The 23,160-nt window shown below is 41.9% G+C and overlaps 1 protein-coding gene and 2 long non-coding RNA genes across 5 annotated transcripts in view; 2 read left to right on the top strand and 1 right to left on the bottom strand.

Annotated features, from left to right (window-relative positions):
• Nucleotides 1-796, bottom strand: part of PPP2R5E (protein phosphatase 2 regulatory subunit B'epsilon) — a 139,230-nt gene extending 138,434 nt beyond the window's left edge. For both annotated transcript variants that reach the window (XM_084866826.1, XM_084866827.1), the window contains exon 1: nucleotides 176-796. The gene's annotated coding sequence lies outside the window, so the exon portion shown is untranslated. The remainder of the gene's footprint in view (nucleotides 1-175) is intronic.
• The window catches only part of LOC311613452, a 165,576-nt gene that overhangs the window by 31,009 nt on the left and 111,407 nt on the right, over nucleotides 1-23,160 (top strand). The window lies entirely within an intron of this gene.
• LOC311613457 lies at nucleotides 972-2,349 on the top strand. The gene is made up of 2 exons (XR_014793460.1): nucleotides 972-1,212; nucleotides 1,330-2,349. It is a non-coding gene; the product is annotated as an uncharacterized lncRNA (long non-coding RNA).

The raw sequence follows: 23,160 nt of genomic DNA, 5'->3' as shown, positions 1-23,160 counted from the left end.
TAAATCAGACAAGTGGGACGGGCCCTCCTCTCCGGCACCCCAGCCAGCCCACCGCACTCCTCGCCTGCCTGCCCCCGGCCAGGCCTTCCCGCGGCCGGTGCCCCGCAGGCTCCCCGGGAAGACGGGGAGGAAGCAGAGAAGCGGGCGAACCCCGGAGCTGGGGGGACGAAGTTACCTTGAAGCTTCTGGGGAAGAATCCGAAGATGATCTGAGGCTTTGGGGGGCGGGAGACGCGCGAGAGGGCCGCTGCGGGGGCGGGTGGCGGGACCCCGACCTGCGGGAGGAGGTCCGGGCAGCGGCGGGGAACCCGGGGCGAAGGCTGTCCGGCGCGGCGTCCCTCCGGTTCCGCGGCGGCGGCGGCGGCGGCGGCGGCTCTAGGCCTCACGGCCGGACCTGAACCTCGGCGCTCCGGCGGCGGCGGCGGCGGCCTCACGACCCTCCCCCTCGGGCCCGTCCCATCAAATCGGCACCGACCCCCGTTGCGGCTCCGCCGGCGGCTCCTCGCTCACATTCCCGGCGGGCGGCGCCTCAGCTCGTTGCCCCGGACCTGGCGCGGCGGCGGCGGCGGCGGCGGCGGCGACGTGGGAAGGGGGAAGGGAGGGAGGAAGACTTGGATCCGCAGCGGCAGCAGGCGAAGGAGGAGGAGCCGCCGGAGCTGGAGCCGCCGCTGCCAGAGTCGCCCGCTCGGTACCCGCAGTGGGTGCCCGTCAATGCCCCTTTCTCTCTCCTATTGTCAATATCACCGGGCGGCTGAGTCCATGGCACACGCGCAACCGAACCTTCTGGGCAGCAGCGCCCGCCCTCGGCGCCCGCTCATTGGATGCTTCAAACGGGAAGCGAGGCCTCATTGGCCGGCGCCCGCCTTCACTCCCATGCCAGCATGTGCGGCTGAGAGCCGGTCAGGGATTGGCGGCGGGGGGAGGGGGCGGGGAAACTGGAGAGTGGGAAGAGAGGAGAGCGGGGATTGGGCTTCGGGCGAGGGACCCGGATGCAGCAGCCCAGAGCTCCGGCCGCGCTGCAGCCGCTTCCGCCAGGAGGCAGGATGGCTGGAAGACCATGGTCAATGCAGCCGCCAAGGCCTGAGAGGAGCTCCCTAAACCCGGGAGCTGTGCCACCACGGACACATCAATGGAATGGGTTTCCACGCATTGCGAAACCTCTGGGCGGCGATCGTCTTCAACCAGAGGATTCCAAGGCCACGATCGGCTAAGGGTGGGGGCACCCCGGGCTGGGATTCCGCCCCCCTTCAGAGGCCAGGATGACCCTTCTGGGCTCGAGGAGCCCCACTCAGGACAGAAATAAGATACCCACCCGCGCCTGTGCCAACAGGTCCCTTGCAGCCTGCTGTGCAACCCCCGGCAATCGCTCCCCGCTGAAGCTTGTGGGAGACCTGGCACCGAAATCTGAGCCCCTGGGGCCTGGCCAAGGGTTAGGTATCGCTTCCAATTCTCTCTCACCTCGTCTCCTTTTCCCTAAACCCCTTGTTTGTTTGTTTTTTAATGTCAGCTCCCTGACGCTCCTGCAAGCCTTGTCTGAGGGCGGCTCGGTGTGGCTTGTACAGGTGGGGACGCTGACCACGCTCCGCAATCATTTGCAGGCACTGAGGTCCTCCGCACCGTCCCTCCAACCGCCCCGAGCTCAGAAACCCCCGCGCGGCGCTGGACGAACTTGGGAGCAGCTTTGAATTGGCCGGGTGGATCAAAGGAGTTTGTGCAGAAGCTTTCACTTAGCTCTAGCTAGAACAAGTGATAAAATATTTAAAAATGTGTTTGCGTCCTTGGCGAACCCTAGGCCAGATGGTGCGTTTCCAGATAATATTCTTGGACACTCTATTTGGGTGCACTCTACATACCTCTTTTGTGGGAAGGGGGTAGGAGGGAAAGGAAGAAAGAAATTTTTTTAATATATTTTTATTGATTTCAGAGAGGAAGAGAGACATAGAGACATCAATGATGAAAGAATCATTTATTGGCTGCCTCCAGCACGCCCCACACTGGGGATCAAGTCGGCAACCCCGGCATGTGCCCCGACCAGTGTGACCTCTCGGTTCCTGGGTGGACACTCAACCGCTGAGCCACACCCGGCTGGGCGAGAAAGAAATTCTTAATGCTAATTCCGCCGAGGCCGGTTTGGCTCAATGGATAGAGCGTTGGCTTGGGGACTGAAGGGTCCCGGGTTTGATTCCGGTCAAGAGCATGTACCTTGGTTGCGGGCACATCCCCGGTAGGGGGTGTGCAGGAGGTAGCTGATCGATGATTCTCTCTCATCGATGTTTCTAACTCTCTATCCCTCTCTCTTCCTCTCTGTAAAAAAAAAAATCAATAAAAAAAAGAAAAGAAAAAAAGAAATTCTTAACGCTAATTCCAAAGGCAGGATACTTTGTTCAAAGCTTAATAAATGGGGGAAGAGGAATAATTAACACTCATAATCCCTTAACCACTGTTAGCATTTTAGTGTACTTCCCTCAAGTATTTTTTTTCTTTTAATATGCGTTGTTCTGTAGCCTAGTTTTTCCCCTCAGTATTATATCATGTTTTCCATACATCCATATCTATTTCCATAGGAAATAGAACCATCAGTAAATAAAACTATATATACCATATGTGCAAGTGGTGACAAAAAAAAAAAAAAAGGCATTGCATTTCTCTTGTTTATGTTAACCATCAAGCTTTCCACAATTCTAGGCTCATTCCCAGAAATGGCTCCTGAGTAGAAAAGAAAATTTTTGTGCCCTGAAAGATACAAAATATTCCTGTCTTGAACTGAGCTGGGAACAGGAAAAGATGGCTCTCGGGTGAAAGCAGGCTCTTCTACTGACTCCAAATGATTGGCCACTTTTAACAGTGCCCATATGGGCTCTGATAAAAGTTCACGAGGCCCTATAAGATTGGCTAAAATACCAGCCTCCTACCTTAAGGAAACTTAAATTTCCACATCTCCATTTCTTTTACCAGTCTTTATGAAAACACTGTCCAAGAACTTGTTCAGTCAATCTCTGATTGAGGGTAAATGCAGAATTAAAGGAAGATTTTTAAAGCCAACTCCATTTCCCTTGGCAACAGTTGAACCGTTAAAGAGTAGTGCACGTTTGAAAAGCTCACAGCTGTTGCTTAGAACATTTCACATTTTGTAGAGTGGGAATTTTGCTTGCAAATTATGGGTCTCTACAAAGACAATTCATTTCAAAACTGTTTCCCTCTCTATAAAATGGCGGAGTCACTAAAATGAGCAGACCTTTTTAAATCAAAACATCCTTGCCTATGTGAGAAACTGTTCCTTGACACTGTACCTCCTTAATAGTTTCTAAAGGAGGCCCATGCATCCAAGGAGTGTGTGTACTCCGGGAAGAGTGCAAGGCAATCCATTTGGGATGTAGGAGAGAACATATATTTATCCTTAATTCAAATTGGGGGGAGGAGGGGGAAAAGAGCATTAAGCTCAACTAGTATTTTTATGTACAGAATGAGTATATAGCTCTGCACACGTCCATGGAATGGTTTCTTGGCCTAGAACAGCATAGATGTCCTCAAGGAAAAGTAGGAGTTACCCATTTCCAGGGGTTGGGTGTGGTGGTCCCATCAGTCAGTCTCTGCCAACTTGTAGTGACATACTGAAGTTTGCTAGGTCCAGTTAAGTGGATGTACTGATTACATTATCTAGGTTTCATGAAACAAACCCATAGAAAATAAACAAGTGACTTTACCAGAGTCCCCTGCAAAGAAACCACAGGAAAACAAATGACAGAACTGACACTTCTAGGATCAGCTCTTCGACGGCCACATTTTAAGTTAAAATAAAAATCTAGTAAATCCAACCAAATTTTGGTTTAAAAAAGATAATTCATCAAGAAGATTATTTGAAATGTGGATAAATAAGCTTTATCATTAACAATGAACTTCACCTAGGTATATATTGTATTTGAGGTATCAGCTAATGATGGTAGCATATATATATACTTGATGAATAAATATACATACAGTGCCCTAGGCAGCTTGGCTCAGTGGATAGAGTGTCAGCTTGTGGACTGAAGGGTCCCAGGTTCGATTCCAGCCAAGGGCACATGCCTAGGTTCCGGGCTTGATCCCCAGTAGGAGGGCGTGCGGGAGGCAGCCGATCAATTATTTTCTCTCATCACTGATGTTTCTATCTCTTCTTCCTTCCTCTCTGAAATCAATAAAGGAATATATTTTTTAAAAATAAATAAGTATACATACAGTATATTTATTTAATAAATGCTCCTCAAGAATATACTGATGGGAATGAATGATCAAAAACAATGTAGATAATATAAAATGAGATACATTATAGCCATCTGGGAAGCCATTATCAAATGACAAAACACTGTCCATTGCTATCTGATGAAAGCACTCACTTTCCAGACATCAAGGCTGAGCTTATCATTAATCTGCTGGCAGGCTAGCCATGTGATAAGACTAGAAGACATAGACGATCAAATGCTGGCTGACTGGTGAAGTAAAGGGCTAAGATGATACTCGGGAGCATCATCAAACCAACTATTAAGCAGAGAAGGAAAAGACCTATGCTGGTAAGACATCATCAGCGGTAGACTAGTCTAATTTGTGTGGGGGATGTGGAGCTTGGTTTGGGCTGAGAGGGAGAAACGGTGAAAAAACCTGAGGCAAGAACTGCTCTTTTAGGTAAAACAACTCGCACACCAGCTAGTGTAGATCAGGGACTTCTTTAAGCCATATTTATCTGTATAGGAAACACCCTCAGCTGTGACATTTCCTGGGGTCATAATTTAAATAGTGCAGTTAGCCTGGCTAGGGGGCTCAGTGGTTGAGCATTGACTTATGAACCAGGAGGTCACCGTTAGATTGTGGTCAGGGCACGTGCCCGAGATGCAGACTCAGTCCCCAGTGTGGGGCATGCAGGAGGCAGCCAACCAATGATTCTCTCCCATCATTGATCTCTCTCTCCTGTCCTCTCTGAAATCTATTTTAAAAATAAAAATAAATAGTGCTGTTAGATTTTCATTTGTGCTTCAAGGGTTGTTGGTTACTCATGGCTTCCCATGTGATTAATGTGTATAATTATTGCTTGCCATTTAAAATGTTTAGGTACTCTAGTTCCCTGCTGAGCAGTTAGAGGCCCTAGATGTTATTGATGAATCAAGACAGGAAGAGGGGCCCTATGTCACTGAGGGGTGAGAAAAATTGAAAAACAAACAAATGGGCCCTAGCTGGTTTCGCTCAGTGCATAGAGTTTCGAGCTTCGGCCTATGGACTGACGGGTTCTGGGTTCAAGTTTGATCAAGGACACATGCTTAGGTTTCTGGCTCTATCCCCAGAAGGGGGCGTGCAGGAGGCAGCTGATCAGTGATTCTCTCTCACCATTGATGTTTCTATCACTCCTCCCTTCCTCTCTGAAATCAATAAAAATATTTTTAGAAATAAAAAGAAACAGGAAAGAGAGGCACACTTTATCTTATACAGGATAAAACACAAAATAATTACCACGGATAATAATGTTGCTTGTAAAAATAGTCAAATTACAAAATTAAATGAACTAAAGCTATACCTACTTATAAGCATAATGATGAGAGCACAGGCTCTGGATTCAGTTATATCCAACATGGAATCCCAGCTCTGCCAGTCGGAGACTGGGGCAAATTACTCACCCCTCACAGCTTTGGTTCCCTGGGCTGTAAATAAGCAGGCTAAGATTTCCTAACTCATCGGATAAACATCAATTAAATGAGCTTATGACTTTACTACAGTGCCTGACACATATTAACTGCTCAAACAATTATTGCCCTAATCATCCACTTTCTTCGTATTCTAATACTTTTTATTTATCTAGAAGTTTTTCTTTAAGAAGTGTCCCCCCTGTTTTTAAGTTCTGCCACACCTTTCTGTGACAGGAAGTAAACAAGGAGGCATGCCTTTCAATCCACTTCCACACCAAACTATAGAATTGTGTGGGACCATTAATTACCGGTAACAATAACAAGGACTTGCATTTTACAATATCCACATACTATTTTTTCTTTGTTTTTTTAAAATATATTTTATTGATTTTTTACAGAGAGGAAGGGAGAGGAATAGAGAGTTAGAAACATCGATGAGAGAGAAACATCGACCAGCTGCCTCCTGCACACCCCCCACTGGGGATGCACCCGCAACCACTGTACATGCCCTTGACCGAATCGAACCTGGGACCCTTCAGTCCACAGACTGACGCTCTATCCACTGAGCCAAATAGGTTTCGGCAACACAGACTATTTTTTCAATGTTTCTCTTTTCTTTTTTTAAATTTTTTAAGACATAATAAGTGAAATCACTCAAGTGTATTTGAAGGTGTTATGATCAAAAACTAATTATTATGGGAGCAAAACCCAGTGACCAGGAAGGTAAGATGGAAAAGAAGAGAGAGCGAGAATGAGAGAAGGTGATTTTAAGCTAAATATTGTTACACTCAGCACTCTCATTCACTCCTGGCTTGGCACCCTGTTTGCTTATCTGTTTGCTTAAGGTATTATTACCGTGGTTCTCCGAAAATAAGACATCCTCCGAAAATAAGACCTACTTACAGGTTTCCTTCTGAGTGAAATATAAGGCATCCCCCCGAAAATAAGGCCCCCCCGTAGGCTAAACATGAGAGATTTGGTCCACTGATTCTGAAAGAAATGGAGTCACAAGAAATTCACCAGGAAATTCAGGAATTGGATTGTTATGATGATGTTCCAGAAGATGATGACATGATTGTCATTGAATAAATGAGTAAATTCTTGATACTGTAGGATTCACAGTTTGTCTGGTTTGTGTTGACAACTACTGTACTACCGTACTGTATACAGGTAATAAATTTTCTTTATTTTAATTTAACAATAAATGTGTATCGTATTCTTCTTCATGGAAAAATAAGACATCCCCTGAAAATAAGACCTAGCGCATCTTTAGAAGCAAAAATTAATATAAGACACTGTCTTATTTTGGGGGAAACAGGGTACTATGGGCCAGAAACTATCCAAAGTAAGTCACGTAGATTATTTTCATTGTACTTGTAAATGCTCAAACAGATTAATTTCTCCCTTCCATCCCTTCTCGGCATCCTTAGCAGAACCTTCAGATTTGGAAATTAGGATCCTCTCCCTCTGTGTGCTGGGGCACTGAGGTGATAGGCAGAATCTCTGAGTCAGAGCAGCAGGGGCCTTACCAGGACTTTACTGGAGCGGGTGTAAGTAAAGGGGAAACTGGTGTTAGAATTCCGGGCTGGAATGCACTCAGACTCAGCGAGCAGGGACTAGCAGCAGGACAGGAAAGCCCTAGGGGTTTTTTTGTCTCTATGATTGTGCTTCATTTTTTTCTCATGCTAACGAGGTGCTTTTTCTGAGGGCCAGGCTCCATGGTCATATGGCAGATCGAGTGCTCATGTTTCCAATGTTCCCAATGTTTCCATTGACAAGAGCAGCCAGAGGCGAGGCTTGAACCCCTGAAAAGGGGGCCCCGGTCCACTTGGATCAAGTACGCATGCCTCTTGCAATCAACTAACTGGTCAGGGATCAGAATCATGTTGCACAAAATGAATGTTTTGCTTTCTGCTGTTTCCATGTATGTTGGGGAAGAAAAAGGAGAGAAAGAGCAGTTGCCCCAAAATACATGCAATGGTTCTCTACTTACATCTTTATTTCCTCAAATTAAATTTATAATGATGGAATTAATAATCTAAGGATATGAGCATTTTTTTTTAAGTTCTTGATTAAATTCTGCCACATTGCTAACATTATGACTCCCTTTCTTATCTTGTCTAAATTTACAGGCAAAAAATTTGAAATACATCTTTCATCTCTTTGATCACAAAGTGAGAATAGTTAAAATACTTTCCACGTATTCAGTAGTCATTAGATTTTTCTGCAAAGTGTCTATTGGTGTGCTTTGCCTAGTTTTCTATCATAGTTTTAGTGCTTTGTGATTGACTTATATCAAGCTCTTATATAAATGACTTTACATAGAGGAGTATACCATACTTTCTTTGGAGTTTTTGTTTTTGTTTTTTTTGTTTGTTTGTTTTTTTTATCACCAAGCATAAATTCTCAGAAAGTCTTTTTCTTAAAAACTTCTCTTCCTGGATGAACTTTTTATGGAATGGATAAATATCCTTACAGATTTATGCTATTCTAAGTAAACATTTCTGTACTCTTAAAAATAAAAAACAACTGCGGTACATTTACACAATGGAATACTACACTGCTGTAAAAAAGTAGGAATTCTTACCATTTGCAACAGCATGGATGGACCTGGAGAGCATTATGCTAAGTGAAATAAGCCAGTCAGAGAAAGCTAAATATCACATGATCTCACCCATTTGTGGAATAAAATGAACAACATAAACTGATGAACAAAAATAGAACCAAAGACAGAAGCATGGAACAGACCGTCCAACCTCAGAGGGAAGGTGGGGGGCGAGGGATGGGGGGGGGGAGAGGATGTTAAAAGAACAACCAAAAGACTTTTATGCATGAATATAAGCATAACCAATGGATACAGACAGAAGAGGGTGAGGGCATGTGCTGGAGGGTGGGAGGAGCTGAGGAGAGGTCAATGGGGGATAAAGAAGGCATATGTAACACAGTGTTTACCTGCTTAAAATATTTACTGAGTCTATTTATAATTGTTGCTACTCCTGACAAGACTAACTTATTCTACAAAGAGCATCTATTGTCATATGTAATAAGCTTTTTACACATATTAACACCTTTCATCCTCAGAGTAACACCATGAGATAGGCACTGTTATTATTCCCATTTTACAGATGAGGAAATCGAAGCATAAGCAACCTGGATGGAATTGGAGAACATTATGCTGAGTGAAATAAGCCAGTCAATGAAAGAGAAACACCACATGACCTCACTCATTTATGGATATTAAAGAACATTATAAACTGATGATCCAAAAGACAGATATAAAGACAGTAAAGCAACAAGCAGACTGTCAAATTACAGCCGGGAGGGTAGGGATATCTGGGGGAGATAAGAGATCAACCGAAGGACTTGTATACATGCATATAAGTACAACTAATGGACACAAAACTCTGGGGAGGGAGGGTATGTATGGGGGGGGGCAATGTTAAAATATGTACACAGATAATATCAATAATTTAATGAAAATATTAAAAATTTAAAAAATAATAAAAATAAATAAATCGAAGCATAAAGAAATTAAGTCCAAGGGAAGAGTTGAACTTTGGCACACTGTCTCCAGAGTTCTAAAATAAAATAGTATGTTATTCTGCCTAAAAAAAATAAATAAATAAAAATTTCTCCTCCTGGAAATCTTACAGACAAAAGTATTGTTGCTCTGGCCAGCATGGCTCAGTTGATTAGAGTGTCATCCCATATATCAGAAGGTCCTTGTGGGTTCCATCCCCAGTCAGAGCACAGAGCACCTACGGGAAGCAACAGATCAATGTAGCTCTCTCACATTGATGTTTCTCTCTCTCTCTCTCTCTCTCTCTCTCTCTCTCTCTCTCTCTCTCTCTCATCAATTAAAAGTAAATTTTAAAAATAAAAAATAAAATAAAATAAAAATACTCCTAAGGTTCACCAGGGATATTCATTGCAAAATTTTAATAGGAAAAAATAGAAACAACCTAAATATGTTTCAATTGAGGGATAGTTAAATAATTATGGCACATTCACACCATTTAATAACATGCAGCCATTATATATAAGGGAGACATATAGGTACTCATATGGCAAAGTATCTATGATATTAAGTGGCAAAAAAGCAAGAATTACAGAATTATAGATAAAATAGCACCCTATTTATATTTTAAAAAGAAAAACCTGATATCTGGAATATACAGCTATCTAGAAAAGGTAAATGTCGTGAAAAGGTCTGAGAGAATATACTTGGAAACTGTTAACTGAATACATTTGGGCATGGGTTAGGGTGAGTGGTAAAGGTTAAATTACATACTTAGATAATGTTTTAACTTGCAATAAGGAATATATATTGTCTTTAAATTTTATTTCACAAAACATTTTAGATTTACAAAGTGCCACAATGAATAATATAACAAACTAGAGGCCCGTTGCACGAAATTCATGCACTGGTGGGGGAATGTCCCTCAGCCCAGCCTGCACCCTCTCCAATATGGGACCCCTTGGGGGATGCATCCTTTTCACAATCCAGAACTGCTGCATCCCAACCGCTCACCTGCCTGCCTTCCTGATTGCCCCTAACCGCTTCTGCCTGCCAGCCTGAGAGCCCCCTAACTGCTCCCCTGCCAGCCTGATTGACGCCTAACTACTCCCCTGCCAGCCCAATTGCCTCCCAACTGCCCTCCCCTGCTGGCCAGTTCACCCCCATCTGCCCTTCCCTGCCAACCTGGTTGCTCCTAAATGCCCTCCCCTGCTGGCCTGATCACCCACAACTACCTTCCCTTGCCGGCCATCTTGTAGCAACCATCTTTGACCACATGGGGGCAGCCATCTTCTGCGAGGGCATGAGGATCAATTTGCATATTACCTCTTTATTATGATATATAGGATACCCATGTACCTACCACACAGCTCTAAAATACCAACACAGCGGAAACTTCTTGTATAACCTTCTCCATCACATCCCTTCTTTCTCAGAAGATACCACACCCCTGAATCTGGTGCTTTTTATTCCCATGATGTCATATTTTTATTCAATATGTACATCTCCCTAAGCAGCATATAGTTCTTTTTTTCATACTTCAGGATTACATATAATTGGCATTATACTATATGCATTCTCTGTAACAATTTTCAGTCAATATGATGTGCTCTTAAACAGGATACAGACACTTTAGGTTATTTCCTTTCATTGCTACATAACAGACCATTTATAAACATTCTAAACAAAACAGAAACAGACTCATAGATATAGAGAATAGACTGATGGTTGCCACAGGGGAGGAGGGCTGAGGAACTGGCTGAAAAGGTGAAGGGATTAAGAAGTATAGATCCACAGTTACAAAATGGCCATGGGGATATAAAGTACAGTATAGAAGATACAGTCAATGATCCTATATAATCTTATATAATAAAGAGGTAATATGCAAATTGACTATCACTCCAACACAAGATGGCCACCCCCTTGTGGTCAAAGATGGCCACCCCCATGTGGACACAAGATGCCAACAAGGGAGGGCAGTTGGGGGCGACAGGCCTGCAGGGGAAGGCAGTTGGGGAGGACAAAGCCTGCAGGGGAAGGCAGTTGGGGGGGACCAGGCTGGCAGGGGAGGGCAGTTAGGGGCAACCAGGCCAGCAGGGGAGGACAGTTAGAGGTGACCAGGCCAGCAGGGGAGGGAAGTTAGGGGCAATTGGGTTGGCAGGAGAGTAGTTAGGCATCAATTAGGCTGGCAGGGGAGTGATTAGGGGGTGATCTGGCTGGCAGGCAGAAGTGGTTAGGGGCAATCAGGCAGGCAGGCAGGCGAGCAGTTGGGAGCCAGCAGTCCTGGATTGTGAGAGAGATGTCCCAGATTGGAGAGAGTGCAGGCTGGGCTGAGGGACACACACACACCCATGCATGAATTTCATGCACCAGGCCTCTAGTATTGTAATAACTATGAAGTTGGGTACTGGAAATATCGGGGGGAACAACACTTTGTAGAATATATGATTGTCTAACTCTAACCACTATGCTGTACACCTGAAACTAATATAAAATAATATTGAATGTAAACAGTAATTGAAAAAAATTGTTAATTAAGAAAAAAATGTTCTGCAGCTCATTCATCCTCTTGTCTTGTGATTTGGGGTTATTTCCAGCACTTAACTGTTTTGAATAGTGGAGCTGTGAACATTCCTAGGCTCATCTTGTGTACTATGGTTTCTCCAGTTCCTGCGTAAATCTAGGAGTGGAATCAAGTCGTTGGGTAGTACTTTTTCAACTTCAACTTCGGCTTTCCTAAGTGATTGTACTAATTAATAATCCCACCACAGTATATAGGAGATTGTGTGTCTCTCAAAATTCCTTACCCATTCAGAAAGTAATCTAATTTTTGTTTTATTTTTCTCTTGCACTACATTCTTCAATTGAGCTTGAATTAATTTTGGTTATAGAGCTGCTTCTACATCTTCAACATGGGTGTGAAATGAGAACCTAAATTGATGTTTTTAATAAATAACTTATTTTCTCACCACCATTTTTGATAAGGCAATTCCTCTTAAATTATGCTTTTAAATCTTTATCTTACTTACTATCACCTGATGATTTGTCTGGTTGGATTTCAGTATAATTTTGTAGAGCCATCCTAAACAACCCACTGAGATTTTATTGTAATTGCATTATGTCCATGAATTAGTTTGGTCTAAATACCACAGACAACAGCTCATTCCTCTATTCTCAAACCAAAACTCTTCATCCCTTCACCCGCTATTAAAGTCCCCATTGTGTGTACTCCCTCACCTTTCACACTCAATCATTTCAATCAGGCAGTGTCCTCCTTGTCTTGTGAGCTTTCCTTATTCATTTTTTCCTACAAACTTTGCTCATGAGGTTTCCTCCCAGCAGGAATGCTAACCCTTCTTTCCATTCCCCCTTATTTTGTTTATTCAAATCTTTTCCTTGCTTTAAGGGCCGGCTGGGTCCTGGCTACTCCAGGGGTCCTATCCTAATCAGGATTCAGTCCAACAACGTGCATTGCTATTCAATTTTCTCAACTGTCTGTATTTAATCTCTCCAATTCTCTGGTTGAGTTAACTAAAATAAAAAGAAATTGAGACAAGTAGAATCTGGCTGGAGATAAGTCAGTAAGAACAGTTGCTGGTAAGAGGATTGTCAACCAAATTAAGCATTCCATTTTTTAACATCTGTAATCTTGAAGTGGGGAAAAATAGGAGGAAAAAAACGGAAAAGAGAAGCTGAAGTTGGTGCCTCAACATGCCCGATGCCGGATGTGGGCAGGCACCACAGTGGTGAAGCCAGATCTAGAGAAACCCATCCTCATCACATCCAACTGCCTTACGTTTGCATAGGGCTTTGGCTCTACCAACTTGCCCTTACATCACCTACCTCATTTAACCCTTGCAAAATTCTTCGAAGTAAGTGACATGATCTCCATTTTACCAGTGAGGACACTGAGGCTTAGAGGTTAAATGCAAGCCCAAGGTCACACAGCTATAAATTGGCAGTGCCAAGTCTATAACCCCAATCTTCAAACTGACTCTAATGCATTACTCAATTCTATCACACCAGTAATTGCTTCCATGTTAACCATGTTAACTTTTAGAATGTTTCTATTTTTATTTCTTTTTAAAAATACATATTTTTATTGACTTCAGAGAGGAGGGGAAAGGGAGAGATAGAAACATCAATGATAAGAGAGAATTATCAATCAACTGACTCCTTACACCCCAAACTGGGGATTGAGCCCACAACCCCAGCATGGGTGTTGACCTAAGAACTAGGAGATCAAGGGATTGAACCTTGATCTCCTAGTTCTTAGGTCAACACCCAACCATTGAGCCACATCACCTGGACTTTATTTTTCTTTCTAATTGCAGAAGAAAAAAAAAATCCCACAATACTAAATTTCCCCTCTTAAATTTTAAACTCTAAATGTATAGTTTAATAGTTAACTGTTGTTTTGTAACAGATCTCTAATATGTTTTCACCTTGCAAAACTGAAACTCTCCAGCCTCCCTCTCCCTGCCCCCAACCCCTGGCTACCACCATTTTAGTTTCTGTTGCCATGATTTTGACTACTCTAGAGAATCCATATAAGTGGACTCATATAGTATTTGCTTTTTGGGACTGACATTTCATTCAGCATTATATCCTCAAGGTTCATCCATGTGGTGGCATATGACATGATTTCCTTCTTTTTTAAGGCTGTATGTATTGTACATATACATCACATTTTCTTATCCATTCACCTGTCCATGGACATTTGGGCTGCTTCTACATCTTGACAATTGAGTAATGATGCACTAAACATGGGTGTGCGAATATCTCTATGAGACCCTGCTTTCAATTCTCTGGTATATGTACCCAGAAGGGGGATTGCTGGATCATATGGTAATTCTATTATTTTGGGGTTTTTTTTTAGGAATCATGTTAACTTTTGAAGAAATAGCCCCCTTCTCACGGACCCTATTGCAGTATGCTAAGAGGCAGCATATTGCCTTCCCTCTAATTAAATGAAGACAGCAATCATGCTCAGATACAACCATTAAAATGTTTAAACTTCTTACTTAACATGCATTAATTACAGTGTTGGCAACTGTAGACGCTTCCATTTCCTCCCAGTCTCAGTTAACAGGCTGTTCTTCACTTTTAACACCCCTCCACCCCAACATCAGGGTCACTAGATCAGGAGCTTCGAGATGGAAGAACCTATCTGTTGTGTTCAGTACAGAGCCTCAAGCCACTGGCACGGTGGCTGACATGTAATAAGCATTCAGAAATGGAAAAATGAATGGGTGAGTGCATGAATAAAAGATCATGTTCCTGGGTACAGTTTTTAAAAATTGAACTTTGGGTGTTGTCATCGATGAGAGGGAATAGTTTTAGCACTTCTCCCAGCAAGCAGGAAGTAGAACACAGATGGCAAAGAGACATTCAACGACATATATTTTGCCAGAACAATGATAGCATCCCTAAGATAAATTCAAACGAAAGCTCTGATTGTAACACAGGATCATGAGGATTTGGGGAGCTTGGAGAACCCCTGGAGTTACAATTAGGTCCTACCAGATTAATGGGACAGTGCTCTGGGTAGGAAAAGCTAAGGGAGGGTGTGGGACTGCATTTCCCTTCTCTGCCAGACGCTATGGGCCCTGGGTAGAAGACATTGGAGGCAAAAGCATTGTCACACCAAGTGAAGATTCTCTGCTGGCTAGCTTGCTGACTGATGCCCTCTAAATGGGGACAGAAATGTGGAAGTAAGGAAAGCATTAAACACACTGAATGTAATCATTAATTCATAGAGAAAGCAAGCTCCCCTGCTACAGGCTGCTGTCCATATATCTTTGGACTTGATATATAATCTTTTGAAAGGAACTGGAGGAAATGGGATTACACTGTATCAATAGAAATTAAATTTAGACTTAACAAAACTTGCATGAATTTTTAAAGAATATGGGCCCTAGAACAAATTGTTCAGTGGAAAGTATGCTCTGCACATATCTGAAGAATGAATGAATTGAAAACTCTTCCACTCAAAGAGATGGAATTCAAAAGAAAAGGGATGGAATTCAAGAGAAAAGGATCTTCTAATAGGCCAGTCCCTTAGTGATATTGTGAAATATTTTCCCATTCCTTAGTCAAAGAATTTAAATCCACGCTAGCAGGCTAATACTGGTATAGTCAATAGGGGACCCTTTACCAGTATAGTCTGCCCCATAGATGAGTCAGTATGGTTTAATGGGAAATCTGCTACACTTCAGTCAAAAGATTTGAGTTCTGATATTGAAATTGCTTTGACTACTTTAGCCTTTTAGAGAATGATTAATTCCCACTGTCTACATTGACAACAGAATGATACATTCCAACCATGTTAGCTCCCAACATAAAATTCTTCATGGCACCCAATACCTATGGGGCAATTTTGAACACCTCAAGGTGTCCTAGCACATGCCTTCATTTTCTGGCTTCTGTTTACTTAACCAGCCTTCACTTATATCATTTGCCCTTCCTTTCATGTAAAGCAACACAATAATCTGTAGCTTCCTCGATATTCATGCTTCCTCTGCTTGGACACCTTTCTTTCTACATTCACTTGGCCAACTTCTCCTCAACATTCCTGTCTCAGCTTGAATGCCACTACTCTGACTTTCCTCCTGTGCTTCTACATGTTCACTGACTGACCCTGTCTTTGCCTTCACTGTGACAGTTGTATTGTAATTAGTAATACAATTAGTAATTAGTAATTTGCATGCCTACCTCCCCACTAGACTCTTCCCCTACCACACCTTTTTCTTTGCTGACCATAAAAGTTACATTTTTAAAAATATATATTTTATTGATTTTTTAAAGAGAAGAAGGGAGAGGGATTAGAGAGTTAGAAACATCAATGAGAGAGAAACATCCATCAGTTGCCTCCTGTACACCCCCTACTGGGGATGTGCCCACAACCAAGGTACATGCCCTTGACCACAATTGAACCTGGGACCCTTCAGTCCGCAGGCCAATGCTCTATCCACTGAGCCAAACTGGTTACAAAAGTTACATATTTTTATTATGTAAATTTAAAATGTAGAATATAAAATGCCCCTTCAAAATCCACTTCCAAACACAACTCTTGTTAATGTAAGAGTAGAAACCATAAGTTCTTCCTTTGAATTTTTTGGATTTTCAGAACATAGCAGTGCCTGGCATAAGAGTGTTGAATGGGTGAATCTATAAAATAAAGATGGCATAACTGGCTGTCCAGACAATTGTATGTTGTGATGAAAACATGATGGATAATGAATGTGAAAGTTCTCTGAGCACAGAAGAGCATGATGTAAGTATATTCCTGTGTTACTAACAGCCATGGACCTTATTTCATTTGATTCCTACTACCTGGCAAATTTAGTTCCGATGATGATGATGATGATGATGGCGGCTAACATTTTTGAGCACTTTTCATGCCCCAGGCACTATGCTAAGTGCTTCACTTGTATGAACTCATTTAATTCTTATAACAATCTAAAAGGTAAGGGCTATTAATTTCTCAAAAAAAATTTTTTTCAGATGAGGAAGCCAAGGCACAGACAGGTTATGTACAATAACTTGTCCCCCTAAATCACAGAGATAATAAGTGATAGAGCCAGGACTTAATGCAGGGCACTCTGGGATCTGAGTCCACACTCTTAACCGCATCACATTACTGTCTCCTACATCTAGCCTGAGAATGCGCCCAGATCATCACAGGAACCAGGTACTTCCCACTCTTACATTGCTTCTTGATCCAGTCTTAGAGTCAGAGGTAACTCTACTTCTGTAATCCTCTGCTCCCTCACATGTAAAATGGGGATATAAATGGTTCTTATCTCACAAAATTGTTTGTGAGAATCACCCCTAACACCTAGAGCACAGACGTAGCAGTACCAGAAACAAAAGGACCACACTCTGTAGAGAACAAGTAATCCTAATTCAGGAGGAGTTAAGCATCTCTTAACAAGTACATTTATATGGCCAGATGGATGCAGAGAACCTATCAAAGACTCCATGACCAAGTAATTAGTTCAGGCCCAGTGAAGAGAATGAGTATTCGTAAAATCGACACTCCTTATTCATTCCTTTTTTTTGTTGTTGTTGGCCATTATGAATGGTAGCAATGATGGTTACATATACCCAATAGGACAGTCAGAAATGGAAACAAAACTCTACGTTGTAACAGCAGAGTGTGCGAGTCAAGTACAAAAGAAAACTACACTGGCAGGTGCTCACTGATGGTGCTTGGACCTGGAACAGCCTTCAAACTTCGTAGAAAAGCCAATCCAACTTCAAAAGAAGTTTCCAGGCAGAGTGTTGCAGCTCTGTCCGGCTAAGTGACAGTAAAATCACGCCAGGCGCAGGACTCTGTGGGACTCATAGCCTCTAAGGGTCTCCAGGGAAAGAGTACTTGGTTAAATCTATAAAGATTTCCTTTAGCCCTAACCGGTTTGGCTCAGTTGGGTTCCGGGTTCAATTCCTGTCAAGGGCATGTACCTTGGTTGCGGGCACATCCCCAGTAGGGGGTGTGCAGGAGGCAGCTGATGGATGTTTCTATCTCTCTATCCCTTTCTCTTCCTCTCTCTATAAAAAAAAAAAAAAAAAAAAAAAAAAAAATCAATAAAATATATATATTTTTTAAAAGATTTCATTTAACTCCTAGGCCAAGCTACATTATTTGCAAAGCCCCTAAGAAAAGATAGCACCTTTATTCTGTCCTAGAGAATAGAAATGAAAGTACAGCCAGCAGCTTCATACATACAGACTAGTTTAATCAACAAGGCTACTGGAACCAAAATCAACCAACTGACCGAAAACCAACAGACAAGCTAAATTAATGCAGTGTCGTCCCTAAGCTGGGGACTAAAGACAGAAGGCAGAAAACTGGCAAACCCATTGTTAACTAGAACCGACCAGCAAGGTTTTACAAGGCCATCTTACAAACACTCTGACTGCCAGAGAAGAGAATACGCCTGAATGTACACAATAGCCCGATGAGTCACCAGCGGGGCCTTGAACTGGCACTGAGGGACATTTCTCCAGAATAGCGATATTAATAACTTCAGTTATTACCTAGTGGTATTGAGTCTGGAAAACAGGCTCAGGGAAAGTGTCCTCAGAATTAAAAAAAAGAAAAAGAAGAAAAATCAAGGCATAATAGATGAGGTGAGCCATCTACAGAGGTAACTCACCCTAAGAAATATTTTGTAAAAGTGTATGCAGGGAAACTTAGGAAGACCGGAGGCCGATGCTCATCACTAAAACTAGCCGTGTATTTTATGCCTCTGTGCCTTTGCACATGTTCCTTCTGCTGTTGCATTTTCTGTGGCTCTTTTCTCCCTTTCCTCCAGTCTGTCAGGTAAACAATTTTACTTTCAAAATACAGGCATCATCTTCTCTCAGCCGAATGAATCATTTCCTCATTCCTCCTACTTTTGTACTCTGTGCGTATTATCTCCGCATCATCTACTACAGTGCCCAGCCCAACAGGTATTTATCTCAGCTCATCAACTGAGTGGCCCCGAAGGAGAGGGCTTTCTGTCTTGTAGGAGTGGTGTATCAGAAACTGTGAGTGGGGGAGTGGTGGTTTGCATGACTGGCATATTGAATATTCTGACAGATTTAGAGCCACCAGAATCTATGTAAGCCATGAGATTTTTCTGTTTATTAAAAGAGAACTCCAATTTTGTTTTTTAAGTATATATATATATTTTTTATTGATTTCAGAGAGGAAGGGAGAGAGAGAGAGAGAAAGATGATGAGAAACATTGATTGGCTGTCTCCTGTTGGGATTGAGCTGCCTCCTATTGGGGACTGAGCCCACAACCTGGGCATGTGCCTTGACTGGGAATTGAACTATGGACCCACTGGTTTATAGGTCGATGCTCAATCACTGAGCCACGCAGGCTGGACTGATTTATTGTTGTTTTAATGAGAAAAAATGATTTAGTAGGGAGACAAATATGTAAACAAAAATGTGCAAATGGAGCCCTAACCGGTTTGGCTCAGTGGATAGAGCGTTGGCCTGTGGACTGAAAGGTCCCAGGTTCGATTCCAGTTAAGGGCATATACATTGGTTGCGGGCACATCCCCAGTGGGGGGTGTGCAGGAGGCAGCTGATCGATGTTTCTTGTTAATGTTTCTAACTCTCTCTCCCTCTCTCTTCCTCTGTAAAAAAAAAAAAAAAAAAAAAAAAAAAAAAAAGTCAATAAAATGTATTTTTAAAAATCTGCAAATTGTTACAAAAGTATACACAAGATTAATGAATGGAATAAAGCAACGAGAGGATTAATTCCCCAGGTGGGGATCAGAAAAGCTTCACAGAGGAAATGATTGGTTGATCTAGGCCTCATGGACAAAGAAGCTCATCAAACGAACCGCCAGACAGAGCAACAACCTTACCAAAGCATGGGAGTTGTATAACATTATGAATATTACTCTGTGCTTACTCTACTCTCAGATACTGTTCTAAGAGCTTTTACGTGCATTAGCCCATCTAATGTAGTCGACAATATTTAAGTGTATGCAGTGTTATCAGTTAGGTACCACTGCTTGCAAGAGACCTATAATAACAGTGGCTTAAACAGAATAATTTTTTTTTCCTTTCTCCACAAAACCTCAGGAGTCCCAGACTCCTTTTAGCCAACTACTCTAGAAGCCAGTTGCGGCCTTCATCCTCATGGTGCAGGATGTTGGCTCCTGCTCCAGCCATCACATCCACATTCCAGACAACGGGAGAGGAGACATAGGGAACTCAATAACTCATCTTATGTGGGTTCTTACAAGTTTCCACATTCACCTCATTACCCCAACACAATCTTATAACAATAAACAATTGTAAAATACCCTGGGAAATACAGTCTTCATTCTGGGCATCACTTCTCCACCTATAATTTGGGGGTTCTATAACTATGAAAAAGGAGAATGGGAGATAATTTGTAGTTTCTGTCACATGCCCTTCTCTCCATTTTTCAGATAATGAAACTGATGCAGAGTGGTTGCATTCTTTTCATGGGGCATTCAGGGATTTCAAGTAATTTCTTTAGGCTGATGAGTTAGGCATAGAGTGAAAGGATCAAAGGGTAATGGGCTATAAAATAGTATGATTTTAATTCTGACTACATGATCAAAAAAGCTAATGGGAACTAAAATGCATAAAACCCAGGTAGCACTAAAGTGTAGAAGACATAATGTTTAAGTAATCTCAAAGCTAGATAAGTGGGAGTTGGTTGCAGATCTGAGAGATGGATTTGCTAATGGGTCAGTAATTTAATAGTAAATTGGTTCAATATGACATTGCTGATTGCAGTGGCAGAAGATTACATAAAATTAGCCAAAAGAAGTCATTGGACACATTTTTCAGTGTCTCCTTTTAATTTTTATCAATGTCTACCTTTCCTCTAAACAATATTCCAATAAAGGTAGAATAGTTTGCATACTGATTAAAGTATAATAATGTAAGTTAATTATTACCTCACAAATATCTTAATTCAACATTAAAATGAAAATCTTTTTTTCCATATTTACATTTAAAAATATATTTTTATTGATTTCAAAGAGGAAGGAGAAAGAAATATCAATGATGAGAATCACTGATTGGCTGCCTCCTGCATGCTCCCCTTTGGGGCGAGCCCACAACCTGGGACCCGGGTATGTGTCCTGATTGTGACTTCCTGGTCAATGCTCAACCACTGAGCCACACTGGCCAGGCAAAATGAAATATATATTTTGAATATATATATATATATATATATATATATATATATATATATATATATATATATATATATATATATATATATATATCTGAAATCAAGTAGTACCTGTAGAGCAACTATTCATTAACCCAACCTACTTTTTTGTACCCTTCTCTGAACCCGTGTGCTCTAGGGGAGCATATGTCATTTTCAGCCCCACGGGCAGTGAATCATGATTGGGCCAGTTGGTAGAGATCACATTTTTCTTGCTCATGACTATTTTAGGCAGAGTCAGAGGCAAAGGAACAGTCCCTTTTCCATTGGACTTTGGTGAGAGCGAATATGATCACTGGCTGATTGCAGTCATCTTGTGAACTTGAAGCTGACAAGACTGGCAGAGCAGAAAACTGGCAAGAATTTGCATTCTTGTTAACAATCAAACCCTAGAAATGCTTCCTAACTTCTATGAGGTAATATGGTCCTCATTTGGTTAATTTGAATTGAGCTATTATTTGCAGCCAAAGTATCCTGATATTCTACCACAGGTTTGTATTCTACCAAAAGGTCAAGGAACAATAAAAACAGCAGTCCCCCATCCTCCTCCTCTTCTGCCTTTCTATCTTCTGGTAGGGAGTGGGGTAGGAGGACCACTTTGAACTCTTAGCTGTTTTGCCAGGTGATTTACTTAGATGCTTTTAAATAACATGCTTATATTGCTATGTTCTTCATTTATCCATAGAAAAAATGCTGACTTTCTACTATGGAAAACGAAAATTAAGCATTTGCACAACCGTCCCTTTCCCTGCTTGCAATATAGTTTTACATTTGATAAAATACATACTATGCTTACATTTCTTATACAATTCTCTACCCCTTGGAGTTAAAATTATCCCCCACCCCTTTTCCTTTGCATGTTTCTATCATTAGTTCTCATGAACCCATGTGCTCTATCAAAACTTTTTCTTATTGAAATGTTTGTCATGTCTTCTCTTTCTCTCCTCCCTCTCTCATCCTTTTATTTCTAAACCCATTTCCATTGCCTTCTTCCCCCATACCAGGCAACAGCTCTATGGTGATTAATATGCATAATTGCACATTCTTGCAAAACAAATTTTTGTATATTTTAAATTTATATAAATGGCTTTCCCCACACATACATTGTTTCTGTTTTCATTGGGCACTGTATTTTCATGATCAAGCCATATGTTTAAAATGGACCTTTGTGGCTTTTAAGCAACTACTGCAAAATACTGAATTGTGTACATCTGCCACATTTTCACCTAACCTATCTCCCATGCATGGATATCCAGGTTATCTCCAACTCCGTAACATAATGCCCAATAATGCTCTGCACATGCCTGGGGCTGCAGGCTTGTCCCCCAGTGTGGGGCATTCAGGAAGCATCTGGTCAATGAGTCTCTCACATCATTGATGTTTCTCTCTCTCTGAAATCAGTAATATGATGTATTTTAAAGCTGCATAAAAACTGTGAAATCTTGTATGTCTGCAATATTTTTAACTTCATACTTGAGGACACTTTGACCAGTCACAGAATTATAGATTGGAAAAGCAAATATCTCCCAAAATCCCAATCTCCAGCTCAGCCAATGAGTTTGATGAGCAATGAATACTGTGATAAAAATTTAGTTCAAATAAATTCAGTTCCTGAATTTGAGAGTAAATAGGAAATGTTCACTTGGTAAAGGATGTTTCAAAACCTATAATAAAAGTATTACCACTGAGGCAGTGGCTATGGGTGATCAGACTGGCAGGCAGAAGCATTAGGGGCAATCAGGAAGACAAGAAGGCGAGCAGTTGGGAGCCAGCAGTCCTGGATTGTGAGAGGGATATCTGACTGCCCCCAAGCGGTCCCAGATTAGAGAGGGTGCAGGCTGGGCTGAGGGGCATCCACATCCCCCTATGCACAGATTTCACGCACCAGGCCTCTAGTAAAAGTATAATATGCTAATTAGATTGGACATCCTTCTGAAAGAAGCCAGGGCTGTGGGGGAAGCCTGTGTCCCGGGTGCCAGAGAGAAGCCAGTGCTGGCAGTCGGGGGAAGTAATTAACATTTAAAGAGAAATATAAAAGGTTCTAAAATAACATTTGTTTTTTAATATATTTTTATTGATGTCAGAGAGGGCGAGGGAGAGAAACATCAATAATGAGATTCATTGATCGGCTGCCTCCTGAACGCCCCACACTGGGGATGGAGCCTATAACCAGGCATGTGCCCTGATCAGGAATTGAACCACGACCTCCATAGGTCAACGCTCAACCACTGAGCCAGGCAACATTTGTATTTTTTATGACAATATTACTAATG

Source organism: Pipistrellus hanaki, assembly GCF_964339955.1.
Source record: "Pipistrellus hanaki genome assembly, chromosome: 1".
Classification (NCBI taxonomy): domain Eukaryota; kingdom Metazoa; phylum Chordata; class Mammalia; order Chiroptera; family Vespertilionidae; genus Pipistrellus; species Pipistrellus hanaki.
This window is presented reverse-complemented; position numbering and strand designations above follow the sequence as displayed.